General features: G+C 44.9%; 1 protein-coding gene across 2 annotated transcripts in view; it reads right to left on the bottom strand.

Annotated features, from left to right (window-relative positions):
- sema3b (sema domain, immunoglobulin domain (Ig), short basic domain, secreted, (semaphorin) 3B) overlaps nucleotides 1-12,500 on the bottom strand; it is an 84,902-nt gene that overhangs the window by 37,530 nt on the left and 34,872 nt on the right. The window contains exon 1 of one of the 2 annotated variants that reach the window (XM_041856040.1): nucleotides 1-303. This exon is cut by the window's left edge and continues 277 nt beyond it. The exons of the other annotated variant lie outside the window; for it this stretch is intronic. The gene's annotated coding sequence lies outside the window, so the exon portion shown is untranslated. Of the gene's footprint in view, nucleotides 304-12,500 lie in introns of those variants that run through there. 2 annotated transcript variants of the gene reach the window in all.

The following is a 12,500-nucleotide window of genomic DNA, read 5'->3' as shown; positions in this document are numbered from 1 at the left end:
ACCACACAAACCCCAGAGGTAGGATAAAAATCCTTTAGTAGAATCCACAGAGCGGTAAAGGCAGAGTCCTCTCTGAAACACTAGGTGTACAGCCTCAGGGGGGAACAATAAAAGACAGGAGCATAAAAGCTGGGGGAAATCCAGTGAGTCAGTTAGTCAAAGCAGGCAGGGCTGGTGGGTGAAGAAGTGAAACGAAGACAGGGTCAGTATACCCGTCAGCTGCTATAGCAAGCACTTCGGTCCACTCAGAAAAGCACACAACTCCAATACACAGAGGAACAGAGGAAGCACAAGGACTCAGAGTGAGAGCAGGACAAGAATAATGGACTTAATTCAAGAACACAAAGAGAGAGAGGGACAGAGAGGGGTGTGAGCGAAGAGAAGGTGGGAGGTAAGAGGAGGGGAGGAGAAAGGGGCAGGGTAATGTGCTGTTGTTTGGTGTGTGTAAGAGAAGTGAGAGAGTCAGAGGGGGAGTTCTCCACTTGATGTCTTAGCGATCCAGTACTCATATTTGCCCCATTCATACATGCTGCACACACATGGAGCCCATATATACACACCTAACTGGACAGATAGGAGGGAACCACAAGCCATGTCGAAACGCTCTGTCTACGAGTCAGATGGGATCTGAATTTAGATATAGATCACTGCACACATAAATGGTAGATTGGCACATCCCATACACTCATACAGGGAAGATGGATAGATAACCTACAGCAGTCATACACAGGTATCATGAGTAGAGCTCCCACTACTACAGGATACATGTAAATAAGATCATTTACACACATTTACAGAATAAGGGTGCGCTATCTACTAGTAGGTGCTTAAGTTCAACTATTCATGAAGATGATGGGAGTCCTCCTTACACAAAAACACATACACACAGCTTTATTTAAGAATGCTTAACACACCTGATAAGATCTGTCTGCTCATCTCTGAGCTGTCTGTGACGTGTGTGTGTGTGTGTGTGTCTGTGTGCGCGCGTGCGTGTGTGTGTGCGTGCTTGCGCGTGTGTGCAGGGGGGCTGGCAGAGTACCAAGGACAGTTGCCAGGTGCAGCCCCCGCTGATGGTATGAGGGACAAAGGGGCGAGACAGCAGGCACAAAGTTGCTCCCGTCACCCCTGCCCCGCCCCTGTCTTGCCCAATGAACCCCCTGATGGGTGACCTCCTGACCCCTTCCTGTGGCCATGGCAACCCCTCCCTGGTGAGAGGGACGTTGGGTCTCCTGTGGGTCTCCTTTTGTCTTGAGTTCCATGAGCACTTTCTGCCCTCTACATCATAAACCTGTCTTATCACTCATCCTATAGCCATCCTATAGCCATCCTATAGTCATCCTATAGTCATCCTATAGCCATCCTATAGTCATCCTATAGCCATCCTATAGCATCCTATAGCCATCCTATAGTCATCCTATAGCCATCCTATAGTCATCCTATAGCCATCCTATAGTCATCCTATAGTCATCCTATAGCCATCCTATAGCCATCCTATAGTCATCCTATAGCCATCCTATAGTCATCCTATAGTCATCCTATAGCCATCCTATAGCCAATATATATTATCTACAGTAAATTAGCCCTGGTCTAACAATGGTACATGGAGGAAATAGTCCTGACCTATGTGGCAGACTATACAGTGCCTTGCAAAAGTATTCATCCCCCTTGGCGTTTTTCCTATTTTGTTGCATTACAACCTGTAATTTTGATTTTTATTTCGATTCCATGGAATGGACATACACAAAATAGTCCAAATTGGTGAAGTGAAATGAAAAAAATAACTTATTTCAAAAAATTCCTAAAAATAAATAACGGAAAGGTGGTGCGTGCATATGTATTCACCCCCTTTGCTATGAAGCCCCTAAATAAGATCTGGTGCAACCAATTACCTCCAGAAGTCACATAATTAGTTAAATAAAGTCCACCTGTGTGCAATCTAAGTGTCACATGATCTGTCACATGATCTCAGTATACAGTGGGGAAAAAAAGTATTTAGTCAGCCACCAATTGTGCAAGTTCTCCCACTTAAAAAGATGAGAGAGGCCTGTAATTTTCATCATAGGTACACGTCAACTATGACAGACAAAATTAGAAAAAAATCCAGAAAATCACATTGTAGGATTTTTAATGAATTTATTGGCATATGATGGTGGAAAATAAGTATTTGGTCAATAACAAAAGTTTCTCAATACTTTGTTATATACCCTTTGTTGGCAATGACACAGGTCAAACGTTTTCTGTAAGTCTTCACAAGGTTTTCACACACTGTTGCTGGTATTTTGGCCCATTCCTCCATGCAGATCTCCTCTAGAGCAGTGATGTTTTGGGGCTGTCGCTAGGGCAACACAGACTTTCAACTCCCCTCCAAATATATTCTATGGGGTTGAGATCTGGAGACTGGCTAGGCCACTCCAGGACCTTGAAATGCTTCTTACGAAGCCACTCCTTCGTTGCCCGGCGGTGTGTTTGGGATCATTGTCATGCTGAAAGACCCAGCCACGTTTCATCTTCAATGCCCTTGCTGATGGAAGGAGGTTTTCACTCAAAATCTCACGATACATGGCCCCATTCATTCTTTCCTTTACACGGATCAGTCGTCTGGTCCCTTTGCAGAAAAAACAGCCCCAAAGCATGATGTTTCCAACCCCATGCTTCACAGTAGGTATGGTGTTCTTTGGATGCAACTCAGCATTCTTTGTCCTCCAAACATGACGAGTTGAGTTTTTACCAAAAAGTTATATTTTGGTTTCATCTGACCATATGACATTCTCCCAATCCTCTTCTGGATCATCCAAATGCACTTCAGACGGGCCTGGACATGTACGGCTAAGCAGGGGGACACGTCTCGCACTGCAGGATTTGAGTCCCTGGCGGCGTAGTGTGTTACTGATGGTTGGCTTTGTTACTTGGTCCCAGCTCTCAGCAGGTCATTCACTAGGTCCCCCGTGGTTCTGGGATTTTTGCTCACTGTTCTTGTGATCATTTTGACCCCACGGGGTGAGATCTTGCATGGAGCCCCAGATCGAGGGAGATTATCAGTGGTCTTGTATGTCTTCCATTTCCTAATAATTGCTCCCACAGTTGATTTCTTCAAACCAAGCTGCTTACCTATTGCAGATTCAGTCTTCCCAGCCTGGTGCAGGTCTACAATTTTGTTTTTGGTGTCCTTTGACAGCTCTTTGGTCTTGGCCATTGTGAAGTTTGGAGTGTGACTGTTTGAGGTTGTGGACAGGTGTCTTTTATACTGATAACAAGTTCAAACAGGTGCCATTAATACAGGTAACGAGTGGAGGACAGAGGAGCCTCTTAAAGAAGAAGTTACAGGTCTGTGAGAGCCAGAAATCTTGCTTGTTTGTAGGTGACCAAATACTTATTTTCCACCATAATTTGCAAATAAATTCATTAAAAATCCTACAATGGGATTTTTCTGGATTTTTTTTCTCAATTTGTCTGTCATAGTTGACGTGTACCTATGATGAAAATTACAGGCCTCTCTCATCTTTTTGAGTGGGGAGAACTTGCACAATTGGTGGCTGACTAAATACTTTTTTGCCCCACTGTATATACACCTGTTTTGAAAGGCCCCAGAGTCTGCAACACCACTAAGCAAGGGGCACCACCAAGCAAGCGGCACCATGAAGACCAAGGAGCTCTCCAAACAGGTCAGGGACAAAGTTGTGGAGAAGTACAGATCAGGGTTGGGTTATAAAAAAATATCTGAAACTTTGAACATCCCACGGAGCACCATTAAATCCATTATTAAAAAATGGAAAGAATATGGCACCACAACAAACCTGCCAAGAGAGGGCCGCCCACTAAAACTCACAGACCAGGCAAGGAGGGCATTAATCAGAGAGGCAATAAAGAGACCAAAGATAACCTTGAAGGAGCTGCAAAGCTCCACAGCGGAGATTGGAGTATCTGTCCATAGGACCACTTTAAGCCGTACACCCACAGAGCTGGGCTTTACGGAAGAGTGGCCAGAAAAAGTCCTTGCTTAAAGAAAAAATAAGCAAACACGCTTTGGTGTTCGCCAAAAGGCATGTGGGAGACTCCCCAAACATATGGAACTCTGGTCAGATGAGACTAAAATTGAGCTTTTTGGCCATCAAGGAAAACGCTATGTCTGGCACAAACCCAACACCTCTCATCACCCCGAGAACACCATCCCCCCAGTGAAGCATGGTGGTGGCAGCATCATGCTGTGGGGATGTTTTTCATCGGCAGGGACTGGGAAACTGGTCAGAATTGAAGGAATGATGGATGGTGCTATATACAGGGAAATTCTTGAGGGAAAACTGTTTCAGTCTTCCAGAGATTTGAGACTGGGATGGAGGTTCACCTTCCAGTAGGACCCTAAGCATACTGCTAAAGCAACACTTGAGTGGTTTAAGGGGAAACATTTAAATGTCTTGGAATGGCCTAGTCAAAGCCCAGACCTCAATCCAATTGAGAATCTGTGGTATGACTTAAAGATTGCAGTACACCAGCGGAACCCATCCAACTTGAAGGAGCTGGAGCAGTTTTGCCTTGTAGAATTGGCAAAAATATCAGTGGCTAGATGTGCCAAGCTTATAGAGACATACCCCAAGAGACTTGCAGCTGTAATTGTTGCAAAAGGTGGCTCTACAAAGTATTGACTTTGGAGGGATGAATAGTTATGCACGCTCAAGTTTTCAGTTTTTTTGTCTTATTTCTTGTTTGTTTCACAAGAAAAAATATTCACATAAAAAAATATTTTGCATCTTCAAAGTGGTAAGCATGTTGTGTAAATCAAATGATACAAACCCCCAAAAAAATCAATTTTAATTCCAGGTTGTAAGGCAACAAAATAGGAAAAATGCCAAGGGGGGTGAATACTTTCGCAAGCCACTGTATGTGCCGTGAAATTGTCAAATAATGCCTTGTTTCTGCATTTAATTGGATCAACCTTACTGGGTTACTATATCCTATCTAAAAGAATGTCTGCTGTAGGATTGGAAACATAATCTTCATTTAAAAGTTACACAACTTGTTTTTTCAGTTGGGTTGCGTGAGTGTTGACATTGCGTTGAGTTGAGGTTACTGTCACAACCAATTAAGTCTGTTAATTATCCTCCCTATCCTCCCACCACATCACACATGCCCAAGACACAACAAGACTCCTCCAGTCAGGCAGTCAGTCAAGCAGTCAGTCAGGTAGTGAGGTAGTCAGTCAGTCAGTCAGGTAGTCAGGTAGTCAGTCAGGTAGTCAGTCAGTCAGGTAGTCAGTCAGTCAGTCAGTCAGGTAGTGAGGTAGTCAGTCAGTCAGTCAGTCAGGTAGTCAGTCAGTCAGTCAGGTAGTCAGTCAGTCAGTCAAGCAATCAGCCAGGTAGTCAGGTAGTCAGTCAGTCAGGTAGTCAGGTAGTCAGTCAGGTAGTCAGTCAGTCAGGTAGTCAGTCAGTCAGTCAAGCAATCAGCCAGGTAGTCAGGTAGTCAGTCAGTCAGGTAGTCAGGTAGTCAGTCAGGTAGTCAGTCAGTCAGATAGTCAGTAGAACGTAGAGCATGGCACCTCGTCTGGCCATGTTGTTTAGGGCACCACAGCTCATCAACCCTCCCAGTAGCAGCACTTGGAGTACACATGTATTGTACAGTAATATGTGTGCAACACGTTTGGTACGCAACCTCCCTGAATGAGAAGACAGAGCACCATAATCTGACTTGTGATGGCTGATTGGCTAGTTATGTGGTTAGGCTGCTAGGATAGTGGTTGATAATGGACAGTAATCATTCCCAATGTGATTATGGAATGCACATTCCATAAGATAAGGACATCAGCTAGCTAAGTAATATGAGTTAAGTTGTTTACCTACAATAACAACAACATTTATTGCATTAGTATTGCATCAGCGCAGCAGCTGCTTGCATAGTTGGAGTGTCCCTCCTTATGACATCCCTCAAATAACCATGTTCAGACGCCTGTGAAATTCACAGTAGCAAATGCCAGCGGGACGACCAACAGGGCAATGATGGTGTGTGTGTGTGTGTGGGGGGGATTTGGCCATCAAACAAATCATTGAAATAGTAATCAGATATTTATATATAGGCTTACATGCACAAGTAAACAGAGGGGTAGAGGGAGAGGAAGGGAGGGCAGAGGGAGGGCAGAGGAAGAGGGACGGAAGGTGACACCAGTCAAGAGGACACCAGTCAAAGGGATACCAGTCAAGGGGACACCAGCGCTCGAGGGCTGTTTCCCAAAGATGGTTGCCAGGGGGCGGCTAGCTAAGCCGTGGCTAACATCCGTGACACAGCGACACGACATAAAACAAATTACAGGACTAAGTGGATCATTAACGCCATGGCGACCTCAGCCATTCCGTCAGCTGTGTCACCTCGCACTAATCTCATCACGGCACCCACGTCAGATTGGCCCAAGATACAGAGCAACACTGATTGGTTGATGACAGGTCATTCCGCCAGGCAGGCAGGCCAAAGGCCGGCCATAAATGACTCAGGACGTTTATGTGTGTCTGTTTTATTATGGCCAGGGCCGGGCACACAGAATAAATTAGATGAAGTCACTGCCGCCCAGGGAGGGTTGAAGGATAAAACAGGCACGGTGCACAGTGTGACGTGACTGAGTGTGCGTGCTGCCCCGACAGAGACTATCATTTACATTTACGTCATTTAGCAGACGCTCTTATCCAGAGCGACTTACAAATTGGTGCATTCACCCTATAGCCAGTGGGATAACCACTTTACAATATGTTTTTTTTTTAGGGGGGGGGGTGGGGGCGGGGGGTAGAAGGATTACTTTATCCTATCCCAGGTATTCCTTAAAGAGGTGTAATAACTTGGCACAACAATTAGTCCTCTGTTTTCATTAGCAATCCATTAAAAAAGATAGTTATAAAGTGGTTTTCAAAGTTGGGGTCGTGACCCCTAGTAGGGTCGCGGGGGAATTGCAGTGGGTTTGCCCAATTTTTTCATTTTTTGGGGGGGGGGGGGACAAAACATTTGGAGTACAGATTATTTTATTGGACAATATACAAACATTTTTGACAAAGATAAATATTTATTGTTCTTATTTATGAATTCTCTTAATTTTAGATTAAAATGTAATTCATTTAAGGTTATTTATCGATGTGAAAATCTACTTTTACAGATTTTAAGATTGTGACATTAGATTTGGGGTGGGTGGGGTCACCAGAATTTGTAGTGAAAAAATAGGGTGGCCACAAATTCTGGAGAAAAAAATGGGGTCCCCACTGAATACCGCTTCCTCATATCTCACTGTTTTGTATTTGTATTTGTATTTCATAGGGATCCCGATTAGCTGCTGCCAAGGCAGCAGCTACTCTTCCTGGGATCCAAACACATTAAGGCACTTACATTACACATAAAACAAAATATAAAACATTACATCATATCACATTATTACATCACTACATTTACATTTTACATTTTAGTCATTTAGCAGACGCTCTTATCCAGAGCGACTTACAGTTAGTGAATACACATTTTTTTTATACCATGGGAATCAAACCCACAACCCTGGTGTTGCAAACGCCATGCTCTATCAACTGAGCTACATCCCTGCCGGCCATTCCCTCCCCTACCCTGGACGACGCTGGGCCAATTGTGCGCCACCCATGAGTCTCCCGGTCGCGGCCGGCTGCGACAGAGCCTGGATTCGAACCAGGATCTCTAGTGGCACAGTTAGCACTGCGATGCAGTGCCTTAGACCACTGCGCCACTCATATAAAATGTATAATACCACCATACAACAATATTACAATTTACGTGTGTGTAGAGTGCGTGTGCTAGCGTGTGTGTGCGAATGTGTGTGTGTGTCTCTTCACAGTCTCCGCTGTTCCATAAGATGTTTTTTATCTGTTTTTTCTAATCTGATTCTACTGCTTGCATCAGTTTCCTGATGTGGAATAGAGTTCCATGTAGTCATGGCTCTATGTAGTACTGTGCGCATCCCATAGTCTGTTCTGGACTTGGGGATTGTGAAGAGACTTCTGGTGGCATGTCTTGTGGGGTATGTATGGTTGTCCGAGCTGTGTGCTAGTAGTTTAAACAGACAGCTTGGTGCATTCAGCTTGTCAACACTTCTTACAAAAACAAGTAGTGATGAAGTCAATCTCACCTCCACTTTGAGCAATGAGAGATTGACATGCATATCATTAATGTTAGCTCCCCATGTACATTTAAGAGCCAGCCGTGCTGCCCTGTTCTGAGCCAATTGTAATTTTCCTAAGTCCCTCTTTGTACCTGACCACAAGACTGAACAGTAGTCCAGGTGCGACAAAACTGGGGCCTGTAGGACCTGCCTTGTTGATAGTGTTGTTAAGAAGGCAGAGCACCACTTTATTATGGACAGACTTCTCTTTTTAGTTTTTGAAATATTTAGGACTAACTTATTCCTTGCCACCCATTCTGAAACTTAAGTGTTGCAGTCATTTCAGTCGCTGTAGTAGCTGACGTGTATAGTGTTGAGTCATCGCATACATAGACACACTGGCTTTACTCAAAGCCAGTGGTATGTCGTTAGTAAAGATTGAAAAAAGTAAGGGGCCTAGACAGCTGCCTTGGGAAATTCCTGATTCTACCTGGATTATGTTGGAGAGGCTTCCTTTAAAGAACACCCTCTGTGTTCTGTTAGACAGGTAACTCTTTATAGACAATATAGCAGGGGGTGTAAAGCCATAACACATACGTTTTTCCAGCAGCAGACTATGATCGATAATGTCAAAAGCCGCACTGAAGTCTAACAAAACAGCCCCCACAATATATTTAGTATCAATTTCTCTTAACCAATTGTCAATTTGTTTACTGTAAAATAGCATTGTATCTGGTCAAACAATTTTTTTCTCCAAAGGTTTACTAAGGGTTGGTAACAAATAGGAGTGGCAATATCGTCCACCATTATCCTCAGTAATTTTCCATCCAAGTTGTCAGACCCCGGTGGCTTGTCATTGTTGATAGACAACAATCCTTTTTTTTACCTCTTCCAGTCTCACTTTATGGAATTAAAAATTACAATGCTTGTCTTTCATAATTTGGTCAGATATACAGTGGGGAAAAAAAGTATTTAGTCAGCCACCAATTGTGCAAGTTCTCCCACTTAAAAAGATGAGAGAGGCCTGTAATTTTCATCATAGGTACACGTCAACTATGACAGACAAATTGAGAATTTTTTTTCCAGAAAATCACATTGTAGGATTTTTTATGAATTTATTTGCAAATTATGGTGGAAAATAAGTATTTGGTCACCTACAAACAAGCAAGATTTCTGGCTCTCACAGACCTGTAACTTCTTCTTTAAGAGGCTCCTCTGTCCTCCACTCGTTACCTGTATTAATGGCACCTGTTTGAACTTGTTATCAGTATAAAAGACACCTGTCCACAACCTCAAACAGTCACACTCCAAACTCCACTATGGCCAAGACCAAAGAGCTGTCAAAGGACACCAGAAACAAAATTGTAGACCTGCACCAGGCTGGGAAGACTGCATCTGCAATAGGTAAGCAGCTTGGTTTGAAGAAATCAACTGTGGGAGCAATTATTAGGAAATGGAAGACATACAAGACCACTGATAATCTCCCCGATCTGGGGCTCCACGCAAGATCTCACCCCGTGGGGTCAAAATGATCACAAGAACGGTGAGCAAAAATCCCAGAACCACACGGGGGGACCTAGTGAATGACCTGCAGAGAGCTGGGACCAAAGTAACAAAGCCTACCATCAGTAACACACTACGCCGCCAGGGACTCAAATCCTGCAGTGCCAGACGTGTCCCCTGCTTAAGCCAGTACATGTCCAGGCCCATCTGAAGTTTGCTAGAGTGCAATTGGATGATCCAGAAGAGGATTGGGAGAATGTCATATGGTCAGATGAAACCAAAATAGAACTTTTTTGGTAAAAACTAAACTCGGTCGTGTTTGGAGGACAAAGAATGCTGAGTTGCATCCAAAGAACACCATACCTACTGTGAAGCATGGGGGTGGAAACATCATGCTTTGGGGCTGTTTTTCTGCAAAGGGACCAGGACGACTGATCCGTGTAAAGGAAAGAATGAATGGGGCCATGTATCGTGAGATTTTGAGTGAAAACCTCCTTCCATCAGCAAGGGCATTGAAGATGAAACGTGGCTGGGTCTTTCAGCATGACAATGATCCCAAACACATCGCCCGGGCAACGAAGGAGTGGCTTCGTAAGAAGCATTTCAAGGTCCTGGAGTGGCCTAGCCAGTCTCCAGATCTCAACCCCATAGAAAATCTTTGGAGGGAGTTGAAAGTCTGTGTTGCCCAGCGACAGCCCCAAAACATCACTGCTCTAGAGGAGATCTGCATGGAGGAATGGGCCAAAATACCAGCAACAGTGTGTGAAAACCTTATGAAGACTTACAGAAAACGTTTGACCTGTGTCATTGCCAACAAAGGGTATATAACAAAGTATTGAGAAACTTTTGTTATTGACCAAATACTTATTTTCCACCATAATTTGCAAACAAAATCATAAAAAATCCTACAATGTGATTTTCTGGAGAAAAAAAATCTTATTTTGTCTGTCATAGTTGACGTGTACCTATGATGAAAATTACAGGCCTCTCTCATCTTTTTAAGTGGGAGAACTTGCACAATTGGTGGCTGACTAAATACTTTTTTTCCCCACTGTAGATCAGGCACCAGTGCAGCAAAGCTATTACTTATGTCAATCTGCTCTGAACCTCTCGCAGTCACTCCCGTCCGCTTAGCAGCATGCCGCTGCCTTCGGTTTCCATGACTTGTGACATGGGACCAGCACTGATTGGAACAATCTTCTTGACGTTCTCCGTCTACTTCACTACAAGATGGAGGAAGAGAAGCAGATGGAGACGACTTCCTTGCCCGGCAATTTCCAGGTAGCACAGACCGTTTGGATAGGGACAGATGACAAGGCTGGGAAACATCCATCAAGCCCGAGTGGCGTCCAGCCATAGGAGTTAAGAACGTTGTGTTTTCCCCATAAATTCGCGCAGAATTGAGATTTGCTTGCGAAGCATAGCCACCTCATTCCTGTAATCCTCCGCTAGCAAACAATTGCCGCATTGGAACTCCGGATTGTTAACACTGTCCCGGACAAGAGCGTAATAAACACAGCTTCTATAGCCCTGGAAACATTTGTTAGCTATTCCAGGCGAAGCTGGCTCCATTGCAATCTAGCTAGTGAGCTAGCTAGCTAACTGGCTAGTTGGTAGCAGGTGTTGACACAAACACTTATAAAACAAAGGAAAACTTCGGAAACAACAGGCTGAAGCAACAGGTCGAGGCGCAGGAGGTATCCGAGTTTGTGACAGGAAATTACTTCCACTTTCTCCTCTCCCTCACTCTCTCCATCTCTCAAGCCCTCTCTCAATCTCTCTTCCATGGTGTGGGTCTCCTGGGGGTCATCCATGCCACGAGCCCCAGAGCGCAGCCTGGTCCCACTGTTCCCTGGTCCCCTGCAGGCTAAGGGACCATGGGACAGGGCCAGCCTGGGACCCACTTCCTCACCACTAATCCCCTATCCCCTTTGATGTGATCAGGCTCTGGGTGGGGGCTGACCCCTCATCAACCCCCCTCTGACCAGGTAAGGAGGGTCTCTGAGTGGATTAGAGCACCTTTAAACATGACAGGAGCTTAGTGTCATACCCTCCCCCTCCCCTCTACCAAACCCAAACCCTACTCTCCTCCACCCTCCACCCCCCTAAACAGTCACAGGGGTGGGAAATGCAGCAGGTCCCCTCTGGAATGTGGTTCAAAGAGCTCTCTCATTCCCACAACTGATGGTTAAATATACAGCTGGTTGCTCTCCTCTCTCTGAAGCACAGGGCCCTGCAGCAGGTGATAACGGCATTTTGATCTGACGGGGAATGGAGATGAAACTGCGGAAATCACCTGAGAGAGATTTTCCACTCTTACCGCCCACGGGAAGCACACATATAAGCAGGCACACACACACACACATACGCACGCTACCAAGCAAGCAAGTACTCACTCACGGCTGCATGCATGCACACACGCACACACATACATTACACACACTGTACACCTTCCACCAACCAGTTCTGGCACCCTCTTGAGATGGGATTATGTTTGATTGACATCAGCTCTTAGTGAGCCTCTCCAGGTGAAATGACGCTAATATGGCAGCCTCAGCCTCAGCATCAGCTAATTCTCTTTCTCTATTTCTCTCTCTCCCACAAAGCCCTGCTGCATTTCTCACAGGATTATGGGCCGTAGGTGTGGAGGCCACACTGAGGCAGGCAGACTGGAGAGAGAGAGAGTACTCTGCTCTGTGACCTCAACCTTTCTCCATCTCCATCTCCATCTCCATCTCTCTCTCTCTCTCTCTCTCTCTCTCTCTCTCTCTCTCTCTCTCTCTCTCTCTCTCTCTCTCTCTCTCTCTCTCTCTCTCTCTCTCTCTCTCTCTCTCTCTCTCTCTCTCTCTCTCTCTCTCTCTCTCTCTCTCTGTCTCTCACACACACACACACCCCTCCACTTGTTCTT

This window comes from Coregonus clupeaformis, unplaced genomic scaffold (genome assembly GCF_020615455.1).
Source record: "Coregonus clupeaformis isolate EN_2021a unplaced genomic scaffold, ASM2061545v1 scaf0303, whole genome shotgun sequence".
Taxonomy (NCBI): Eukaryota; Metazoa; Chordata; class Actinopteri; order Salmoniformes; family Salmonidae; genus Coregonus; species Coregonus clupeaformis.
This window is presented reverse-complemented; position numbering and strand designations above follow the sequence as displayed.